Below are 12,286 nucleotides of genomic sequence, written 5' to 3' on the forward strand. Positions count from 1 at the left end.
TTTTTTGTTAAGTTTAGTGAGACCCTGGTCTTGTAAGGTCAAAAGGGTTTCAATTGGAAAGGCGTAATCTGCCTTAGTCTGTTTGTCTTGATTGATTGCTGGTTCATTAGATTGTTGGGCTGGATTTTTGGAGGGTTGTTGGGTAGGTGACCCAGATTCATGATCAGATTGAGAATGTTTGGATGGCCTTGGAAGGGCTAGTCGAATTCCTCTGCCTCTGCCCCTTGAAGAGGCGATAATTGCCTTTTTAGGCATCTTGTGCTTGCTTGTCTCCCTGCAAATATTCACGTGTGAGAAAGTCAGGGAGAGAGTTTGAGTTACCCTTGATGTGCTCAATATCGAAATCAAAAATGCTTAGGATGGCTTGCCATCTGGTAAAATTTTGTTTTGATGCAAGGTTTTTAACATCTTTTTGTAAGACTTCTTTAGCCGATTTGCAATCAACTCGGACTAAAAATTTTTGAATGCATAAGGAACAGGTGGGTAAAGACAAGGAAGATTGCGAACTTTGGTTTTAAGGAATCTGATGATTTCAGAATGTTTGTCCGTCCATGGCGGAGGATTTTTCTTAAGTCTATCATGAAGAGGCTTGATAAGATTGCTAGGATTTGGGATGAATTCCGAGACATAATTAAGACATCCTAGGAACCTCTGGAGCTGAGGTTTGTCAAGGATATAGTCTGGAAACTTTTCAGCAAACAAAATTGATATTTCACTTAGGGTTATTGTTCCTTGGGAAATCATATGACCAAGAAAACGAATTTTTGTTTGAAAAAGGACAATTTTTTATTTGGAAATAGCAAGTCCGTTTTTCTGGATGATGTACATAAAAGTTTTTACATGTTTGAAATGTTCTCCTAAAGTTTGAGAGAAGATTAAGACATCATCTATATAAACGATTGCAAAGTTTGAATAGGGGTTAAAATATCGTTCATGATTTTTTGAAATTCAAATGGGGCATTTTTCAGACCAAATGGCATTACATTCCATTCATATTGACCGAATGGAACTGTAAATGCAGTTTTATATCTGTCAGATTCTTTGATTTGGATTTGCCAAAAACCAAATTTCATATCAAATTTTGAAAAGATATTTGCTGAGTTTAGCCTATTGAGCAAATCTTTTTTGTTTGGGATAGGATAACGAATCCATTGTAAAGCTTGATTCAAAGGTTTGTAATTGATGACAAGCCTGGGGGTTCCTCGTTCTATCTCAGCTTGCTTATTGACATAAAAAGCTGAGCAGGACCAAGGACTTTTACTTGGACGAATTCATCCTTTGTCCAAAAGAGATTCCAAAAGATCTTTAATCTCTTTTTGACAATGCTGCAAAAGCTCCTCATTCATTTGAATTGGGCGAGCTTTTGTAGGGATTCGTGATTCTTTGAAATCTTTTTCATAAGGAAGATCCACAATGTGTTCTTTCCTTTTCCAGAAGGCATGAGGCAGATCTGAACAGATAGACTTTTCAATTTGATTTAAAAGAATTTTGATTTTTTCTTGAATCCTTGGTTGGGAAAGTTGGGATTCAAGGGTTTTGAAGGAGATTTCTTCTTTCAAAAAACAAATCTGTTTGGTTTTGGATTCAATTAGGTTTAGAGATCTCTGGGTTGGTGAGTCTAGAAATTCAAAGAAAGTTTCATGTCCACCCACATAAGGGGTAATTCCAGGAAAATCTGCTAGGTATGGATACAAAAGGATTATAAAAGGCGTCCCCAGGACTACATCATTTTTGATATCCTTTACTATGATGAAATTAGTCGGAATCCTAAGATTACCCTTTTCAACAAAAGCATTGGATAATTTGAATTTGATATTTAGTCTTTCACCCGTTATCGAGCTAAGAAGTTCAGTAGTCTTTTCAAAATACTTTGTGGGGATCAGACCTTCTTTAATACAATTTGAATCGGCACCTGAGTCAAAAAGTTCTATGGTTTCAAGAACAAAATCTTTAACGACAATCCGGATATTAATATGAAATTTCATAAAGGAAAATATGTTTATTATTCTCAAGATTTCTTTTCCATAATTGTCGTTAGAAATTTCATTTTCTTGTTTTTTCGAAAACTCAGGTTGGTTTATAGGAGAACCAAGTTCTTCATCATCAGACTCTTCTTCTTGCATTAATTGCGAGAGAATGAGTTGATGATTGGCTTGATTTCTTTTGACCTCTCGAATTTCTTTTTTAAGGTTGTTGACCTCAGTATGGAGATCCTGAATGGTTATAGGACGAATAACTTGTTTTTCTAATTTTTTGAAAATGGGTTTGACATCATATTTATTACTAAGGACAAGGTTCTTGGGTTTCTTTTCCTTTTGTAAAGATTTTTTTAATTTCAAAAGAAAGTCTTTCTTTTGTTCTGGATCCTCAATAGCCTCTATAGCATCAAATAAGAGATCTTGATCTTTGGATAAAACATTAATTTGCTTGACATTAGAATCTGAGGATGATTCAATATCATCAACTTGGATATTATTGATATCATCCGAGGATTCTGGTCCAGATTCGTCATCTGAACTTTCAATTAAAAGATTGTTAATCTGTTTCTCAATCTAAGGATCAAGGTTCAGATTATTAATCTTTCTTTTTAACCTACAGTATTTGCTAATATGTCCTGGTTTTTTACATGTATAGCAAATAATGGGGTTTTTCTGGGGATACTTTTGGAAATTCTTTTGGAAACCTTTTTCATTCTTGGTTCTTTGAAAACTTTTTCTTGGTCTTCTGAAATTCTTTTCAGTATAAGGTTTAAAAACTTTTTGATTGGATGATCTTTTAGATTTCCTTGGATGACAAGCAGGAAAACCAAATTGTTCACATAAAGTTCCCAAATCGATACGGTTTTATTTTTTCTCACGAGCAAGTTGCCGTTGGATCTTATCATCTTGACAGATCTTTAGAGCAACCTTTTGGATGAAAGAGATAATTTGACTATAACTTAACGCATCATAGGGAATTATCCCATCTGGAGTTAAGCTACGAATTTTGTCCCTTACTTTATCTCCCAGGGATTTGGGAAGTCCGGCTAGGAAATTTTCCTTCCAGAAGAGCTGTTGACTGTCTTCTCTGGTATAGACCCTAGTAAGAAAGGTGTCTTTGTACCATCTAAAGTCAGACAAAGTTTTGCATCTGAGATTGGAAAGTAATTCAGCAGAATGATCTTTCCAAAGAGATGGATCCCTCTATGAAGTGGCTTGCTATAGTAAAAATTAAGGTATTAACCGCATTAGGGATAGGTTCCCCGTCATCTCCAAGGATGGGTTCGTTTTGATCGTTAACCTTTATGGCAGAAAAGATTGATTATTTTTGGTCATTAGAAAGGTAGTTATCCCACCAACCTTTGAGTTGACCAGAGAACCCAGAAACAATAACATTGGCTATTGCTTATTCCTCAGAGGTTTCATGAGCAGCTTGATAGGCTGTGCCTACCATGGTCATATGCTGAAGCATACTCATGATATTGTATTCGGTTTTGCCATCTATGTTCCATTCATAGACATTATTGGCATTGAAGCTGACAAAACCTAGTTCCCTTTCTTCAAGAGCTAGATCAGGAGCAGACATACGATTATAACTAAGCGTAGAGGGCTTGGTTAAACGTTTCTACTTAGTCATAGAATTGGTCATAATTGGGCTAACTTTGAGAGTTGATTTGTCAGAATCATCACTTTGGTCAGAGGAAGTCTCATTAGAATCTTGGCCAAGGGCATTAATGGCTTTGGATGAGCGTGTTTGTATACGAGATATAGATTCACCAGAGTTTGTAGGAGTTTCAGGGACAGTACTAAGTCGATTTAAAAGTTGGTCAATCTTTTGCATGACTTCAGAATCACTAGATTCTTGTTTTAAAATAGAAGTTTTAAGACTCTATTTAGCCTTGCTACTCATTTTGAAAGGTTTAAAAAGGTGTTTTTCAATAGGTTTGGAAGTAGAGGCTTCAGAGACATTTTTCAAAGTCAAATGAGATCCTGAAGATGAAAGGTTGTCACCCAAACATTGTAGAAACCTATTGGTGTAGTTTGATTGTTCAATGATATTTTTAATGTCTTTGGGGCGACAGCTTCTTCTACGTTTTTTGTTTTAAATGGAGAGGCCATAATGGGTTATGTCCTTCCGTATTTGAAATAACAAAAGATTCTTTTGGAGGAAACTCAGATCTGATTAAATTTCCATCTTTAACTTTCCAGGTTGAAATAACATTTGCTGATGACGAAAGTTTTTTATTTTTAAAAGGATAATTGATATTGTTTTTGATGGAATAAGCATGAAACCATTCAAAGAAAGGAATATGCATTCTGACTTCATTGAGAAAACTGTAATATTTTTCTTTAAATGATGAGATTTAGGAAGCTGTATATGTACGTAAATACCATTCTCTATGGAGGTCATACTCCTTAGAGTAAAGATTTTTATGTAGGGATTCTTTATTTATAACAAATTCTATGCTACTCATGGGCATCATCATTCATAGAAGAATATGTTGGAGATTGAATAGATTGTAAATCAACATCATCATCAGTTTGATAAAATGGTTGAGAAATGTTTGCATTATTTTGTACCCCAGAAATATTAATTCCAGAATTTACAGATCTATGAATTTTACTTGAAAACTGAGATTGCAAAGTCACAGAAAAAGATTTTCTTGCTGAAAAAAAAATCATCAGATGTTCTTGCTTCAGATCTAAAAGAAAAAGAATTTCGTCTATCAAAGAAAATCTCTACTCTTCCTGATTCATCCTATTTTATTTCTCGTAAGAGAGGTGCTTGTCTAGGTTGTGTTGGAATGGCTCTATCAATTGACCATGACTGAGGGAGGTCAATTTCATCCCACTTTATGAGCCTTGGGACCGTGACGTTGGCTTTTGTCATGTCTGTGACAAACAAAGTAGTTTCACGATCACTGGATTTAAGAAGGACTCTAGAACTACAAGTGTTCATGACTTTGTATTGAATCCTATAGATTAAAGCTGCTGGGATAGATCCTTCCTTCATGTTAAGACCATGAATTCGGATGTTAAGGAAAAGAGAGTCAAGGATGTTGATATCTAACAAACTGACTGTTTTGTTTGGAAAACAGTTGAAGTAAACCGGATCGTGTCCTAGGCTTGTTTCTACTGTTCCGATTAAGGAATCTTGGAAATCATTGTGCCTAATATCTCTAAGACATATAAGGATGGAAGCATTAAGACCTTCTCTGATGAGGGGTTTGACAGCTACCTAGACACACCCTATGTGAAGATATTTGTAGTGACGGGCATGTTCTCTGACAGATTGCTTAGTTAAAAGATGGAATTCCTCGCCGGAGTCTGGTCCTAGAGGAATATTGTTTTCAGCGATTTTGATAATGTAATCCGATTTTCTTTTGCTGTCATCAGGGACATATAACTCATCTTGAGGGATTTTGGGTATTTCCCAATCAAAAAAAAAAAAACAACAAAATAACAAGTAAATGGCGTAATAAACTAAAAATCGAATTGAAATTCTTCAATATCTTCATCTTCCATGGCATCAGTATCCTTATCTTCACCATCTTGTCCCTAAACCAACATTTTCAAACATTTTATCCCTAAATCAACAATAATAAATAATCAAATTAGTAAGTTTGTCCCTTAATAAAAATTCTTCTCCTAAATCAAATAATCAACTATGAACATTGAACCATATCATATACTAACATAGACACACAGTAACACTGTAATTTACTAAATTTGTAACTGTAATAGCTTTCAATGATCAGAATTTAGATATTCAAGAAAATGAATTAACAATGATCATAATTCAAACATTCATAATTTATACAATTTCAGGGGCAGAACAACTAAAAAACTAAAATTAGTAATAAGTAACAACTAGAAAATTCAGGAAGTCAATAATAAACTCAAGTAACAACTATGAAATCTTTTTAAAAAAACATACCTGAATGAAGGCAGTAAAGCGACACGGTCATGTAGGAAGAGAAGCGGCAAGGTTGTGTAGTAGCGCAGGTAGAAAAATGGTGAATGATGGCAGCAAAGCAAAGCAGATCAACAGAGGCAGCAGAGGCTTGACGAATGTATGCAATTATAAGCGACAGTAGAGGCTCGACGGCAGCGCGGCGAACATGGCAGAGGCTCGACGTGCATAAAAGAGAACAGAGAACGAGATAAGGAGAAGGCGAGAAGCAGAGAAGAGAGTGAGACGCGAGGTTGTGCGCGAAGCTTACCAGACAAAGGAGCAGCAGCGCCAACTGGTGGAGAACGGCGATGAACGGCAGACGAGTGAAGTCAGAACAATGAGTGAGGGAGAGAGAGAACATCGGAGAGTGAGGGAAGAGGGAGTCACCGAGCCAATTAGGGATTTAGGATAAGTGGGTAGCATTTTTCGTTTTTTTGAGAGCCAAAATGCCAAAACGAGGTAAAAAAAGAAAAAGACAGCTCCAAGTGAGGTAAAATTGACTTGCTTTTGATTAGCTAAAAATTCAATTGTGCATTTTGCTGATATACAATTAATTATGTCTTTTGTAGCTGAACCTTTTAGACAACGGATCATCGATTCAGTCAAGCTCCACTCTTTACAATGCACCAAATATGAATTATTCAAGAGAAGATTATACGAGTTTTAGTTTTTATTAGTATAATTTTTTGTTAGTCTTTAATTAATAGTCATTTTTTGTGAAATTCTTTATTTCAAAAGTCAATTTTTTCTTTTATTGAATAGTCAATTTATTTTGCTATGTCAGAGAGTTCAGGTGTTTCTGAAACTGAATACTGATAGAAACATTTTTTTGTAATTAGCTCTCAGAATTTTTGTACAGTGTGTTTGCAACTTTCGGTTCGGCCAGTGTATTAATTTTGGTTCACTGTGTTTTTTGGTGTTACTAATGTATTGGTAAATACACTAATTGCAATCACTGAGCCCCTAGAATAAAACAGCAGCCAGACAGTTCCAATAGATTTATAAATTAACATCTCAGATGAGTACATTGAATACATTGAAAAAAGTATTGATATTAAGATTAGATACATAGATTAAACATTTACATTAATATTCACATATATACATTGAAAGAAGCATTGTTTACTTTTTTAAACAAGTTAAACAAAATATTGTCAAATACAACCAGTGAATCACAGTATATCCTATTTACTATCTAAATACGCCTCATTCCATCGTCACTATACACTATGCATACGTTAGCAATGTTCTTTCTTCAGTTCCACTAGCACAAGTAGTTTTCAAGTAAAATAAACATTTATTATCAAGAGATACATGAATATGTATATGGCTCATGAGATTTATGAGAGATTATTAACTATTAAACCAGTTATAAAACCAATTTTTCAAAATAGCAATCAAAATCAAAATTGAAATTGAATAGTTAATTTATTTTGCTATGTCAGAGAGTTCAAGTGTTTCTGAAACTGAATACTGATAGAAATATTTTTTTGTAATTAGCTCTGAGAATTTATGTACAGTGTGTTTGCAACTTTCGGTTCGACCAGTATATTAATTTCGGTTCACTGTATTTTTTTGGTGTTACTAATGTATTGGTAAATACACTAATTACAATCACTGAGAACCTGGAATAAAATAGCAGCCAGACAGTTCCAAGAGATTTATAAATTAACATCTCAGATGAATACATTGAATACATTGAAAAAAGTATTGATATTGAGATTAGATACATAGATTAACATTTACATTAATATTCACATATATACATTGAAAGAAGCATTGTTTGCTTTTTTAAACAAGTTAAACAAAATATTGTCAAATACAACCATTGAATCACAATATATCCTATTTACTATCTAAATCCCCAGATGTGAATTTACAATAAGGGCTGGAGAGGGCAGCAGATGACTTTGGCAGTCTTATTGCTTCAGATTCTCAAATCACTTGCTCTCTGATTTTGTTCATTTCATGCAACAGAAGATTTGGACCATATTGGTACCTGAAGTCATCAATCTCTTCCTACATTTCAATTGAAAGGAATTAGTTACATAACAAATGAACCCAACTAAAATAAGAAAAGAAAGAAGTTTATTAATTTAGAAAGTACTTACTTGTGTCCAAACTCTATATTTATATCTCTTCCCGCTTTTGATCTTTTGTGGATCAATTGTTTCGAGCCATTTCATGACGTATATTCTACAATCATAGCTAAGCAAGAATTGAGTATAATACGATTGATAGTATACAAAATAAAATACATTAAATATAGCCCTATAGAAGAGAAAGATTCTTACTCTGTACGTTGACCATTTAATTGGATATACTCTACTTCTTTTCCCAGCCCATCTTCCATTAAGGGGTTCTGCCCCAGCGTAAACCCTCCTCTGAGAAATTATCAATCCCTGAAAGAGACACAAAAATTAAAAATAAAAAGCATCAACAGTGAATTGAACTCATTTCATGTACTAAATTATTTGAATATTTTACAAGAAAAATAACTTACAACAAATTTGTTCAGCATTACTCTTGAATCAGGTATATATTTTTTCAGCTTATTGATAGGGTCAAGCACATATAATTTCTTTTTCTTGACATTAGCAATCCAAAACCACCAATGAGCTCCATTGAAAATTGGCACAAATAGCTAAATTGTGGGTAAATGATAGAATATTTCAGTGGAAACAAATAACAAATGAGAGAATTATTGAAGAATTTTTAGAAATTACAACTTACAAATGGATGCGAAGCAAGTTTTCTTTTGTCAAGAAACTAGCAGTGGTGGGCATACTGCTCAATATCAAACCAGTATGCCTTGTTTGTCGTTCTATCAATGTACTCCATGCCATGTGTTCCCAACATAAAATTTTGCAAAACGAAGATCAGTTAAATCAAATTTCTACCGAACCAAACACAATTCATATGCTGAATATGACGTGAAAAATATTCAATCATGAAGAAAAAAGTTTTCTTCATGGAAAAGAACTTAACACAACACATAACAATCAGGTGAATCAATATGAACATTCCCACCGAACTGAACAACAATCAGTACGGAATAAGAAATTTAGATTACCACAATATCCAGCGGCACAATGTATATTTGTTCCTGATACCGGCGAGTTTTTATTTGGTTGAGAATGATGCTATGTATACTGACCACCTACAAGTAGAAAATTTATGAGATATACTCTATAAGAGTATTTAGAAAAATCATTAACGTTAACGAAATTGGGAAAGAATTTACCGTGGCATGCACTTGTTCTTTGGGCATTAGAGACATGAAATATTCTCTTAACCCCTCGTAAAGTGCCTTATGTTTCAAGACGAATATTGCATCATATTCGTTGCTACTATCTTTTGTCTTTTTTACATGTGTCATCCAATGATAACACTTTTCGATCAACTCCTTTGAGATTTTTATTTTTTTTCCGGAGTTTTTAAAACTGGGGCAGCTGGTAAGGGTGGCTCGGAAGTTGTTACGTCAACAAACTTTAATGCTGCCGTCACTCCAACATCTACCACCGCCTCTGCCAGGATTTCAAGCTGTGAAACATGCGGCTCAGAGGGATGAGTTGTTTGAGATGCTGGTGGACTTATCCCAAGGCTAAAGGATGGCATATCATCTTCCCTTTGGCTAGGTTGCTGTTCTTCTTCAATAGGACTGCTGCATTAAACAGATAATAGTTCAAAAACAACCCATTAAAATTAATAAAAAGAATTTTTATGTGCAACTTACTCATCATCAGAAATTTCATAGAAATAGTCATCTTTCATTAATTCTTCAATAATAGAACTCGTAATAGACAACGTAGGTTTTCGCTCTGTTTTCCTCGGTTAAGATATCTCGACAGCCTACTTTTTAGCTTCCGGAGGGAAGCTGTAAGAAACAGAAGAGATAAAACTTACAATTAAAACATGTAGTGAAGTGAAATTATCGGCATTTGTATAACCAGTAAAACTTACACATTAACATCTACTTCTTCTTCCGATTGCTGCACTGTTGCTTCTTTGCTGGGCTGCTGTTGTGGTTCCAGAGGGCTGCTGCATTAATAGATCTCAAAGTGATTTAAAATAACCCTAAATCCTGAACACACTATCTATCAAGTGATTTAAAATAACCAAACCCACTGAACCTAAATTAAGCAATGTGGTGAATAATGGTAAAACTTACAATTCAGGTTCTTCTTCTTCTTGTTTGGGAGGGCTGCTGCATTAAACAGCAAATATTTCAATAATGATTTAAAATTACCAAGCCCACAGAACCAAACAAGATTCATGTGGTGAATAAATATTTATAAACTTACTCTTTATCAGAGATTTGTTGTGTTTGACTTTCTGGAGGGACATAGATAAAGTCATCATTGATCAACTCTTCCTAAAGAGAATTTGGAAGAGATAATGCAAGAGGATTTCTTAGGAATGTAAACAAGAAAGAAGTTAATATTGAATAATTAGAATTTGTTCTAAGAAACGGGAATCTGCATATTGAAAAGCTCACATTTTCAAAGGTTCAGAATGAGTTTCTTGTTGAACCTGAATGATTTGTAGCTCAGAATTGGGTGTAACACTAGTGACATTTAAACATGTTTTTTGCGAGATTAATTAAACAAAATATAATTACCTAAATCTGATAGAGTAACATAAATATTGTTAACTTACACTGGTGGACTTTTTAAAGTCTTTCTTGGATGAATTTTTTTCTAAAATATTTAACCGTGGATTCTGGGGTATTTTTCCTAAAAACAATATATAAATTAAAATTAGAAACCAAAATTAAAAGCAGAGGTTTAGAAACACATCAAATTCATTTTTGGAAACCACCAAACCGAAAGTAAAGAGTGCAACGAACCTGGTATTGTCTTGGGCATTTATAGACAATGTGGAGCTTCCCTAAGTCTGCAAGAGTGGTTCACTTCCAAGATTTATAGTTGGCAGTCTAACCAAGATAAATAAATATTATTAATTGAATCTAGAGGAATTACAAAAGGTTATAGCAAAAGTAAGCAAAGAAAGGAAAAGAACTTGGTATAAGAAATTGAATCTTACGTCTGAGAGGATTCATTTCGTGCCTCTGTTGAGGCAAACTGATCCGGAGCAATGTCTATTGACTAAGTTCCATCATTTCTTTTTTTATCTCTTTTCTCTTATCGTCTCCAACGCTTGCCTTCTTCTTTCTGCAGCGTTGTCTTTTGCTTGTTCAGTTCTGAAAGTTCATAAAATAAGTATCAATACACCTAAAACGAAAGTATCAATAAAAGAAAATATGATTCAAGAAACTTACTCCTTTTCAGATTGGATTTATTTTTTTGCCACCATTTGCAGTTGTTTTCTTTTCATTATGGGTGTTTTCTCAATTTCTTTTTCTCTGCAAGATAGACAAACACATTGAATTTATAACCGAGAAAAATATAAGCAAGAACAAGAAAATAACAATCAATTCAACCAAACTGACAGACACCACCGAACCGAAAACAATTAGAAGGCAGAACCGAAAATTAGAAGACTACCGGACCAAAAGAAATTCATTGGCTGAACAATACTTACTGGCTTTCAGATTTGCTTGTGCTATCTGAATCTGTCAGCACAGGCTTCCTTTTTTTGGTTTGTTTTTTAACCACCTTCGGTGGTTGTTTTCTTTTCTTTGTTCCAGTTTTTTTGATTTCTTCTTCTCTGCAATACATAAGAACAAGCGTATAAGAACAAATTTAAGCAAATACAAGTTAAATGAAATCAATATGAACATTAAACTTACTGGTTTTCGGATTCACTTTTGCTTTTTGAATCTGTGAGAATGCTTTCAGTTTCACTTGTTGATTGTGAATCCTTCTCAACAAGCTTTTGTTTTTTAACCACCTTCTTTTGTCTTGCTCTCTTTGCCGGTGGTGTTTTGTCAGATTTAGATTGAGATTCAGATTCAGAAAATCTTTCTTCTTCCGAAGAAGAATCCAGATTGACAATTTTCTTTTTTATTTTCTTTTCTTTTTCTTTTTTATCCAACTTCCTTGTTTTTTTTTCATTCTTTTTTTATTTTTTGTACAGAAATCCCTAAAACAGAAACAAAGACTCAATTATTTAATGAGAAATACAATAACAACCATTTAATCAACATGAGCAACCCACTTTACCGAATGATAGTAATGTGCTGAATAAAAATCCATAAAACATGATAATTATTTAATGATCAAAGAAACATTTTTGCATGCACAAGGACTCAATTGAACACACTAACAATCAGATGAAGTAAAGGGAGCGAGCCCACCTAACCGAACAAGGTTCATATGGTGAACGATTACCAGTAGGACAAATAAATTAATTATAACCTAAAACAGAAGTTTATTTAGTTAGTAGAGTA

This window comes from Arachis ipaensis, chromosome B8 (genome assembly GCF_059453495.1).
Source record: "Arachis ipaensis isolate K30076 ecotype BB chromosome B8, ASM5945349v1, whole genome shotgun sequence".
Classification (NCBI taxonomy): Eukaryota; Viridiplantae; Streptophyta; class Magnoliopsida; order Fabales; family Fabaceae; genus Arachis; species Arachis ipaensis.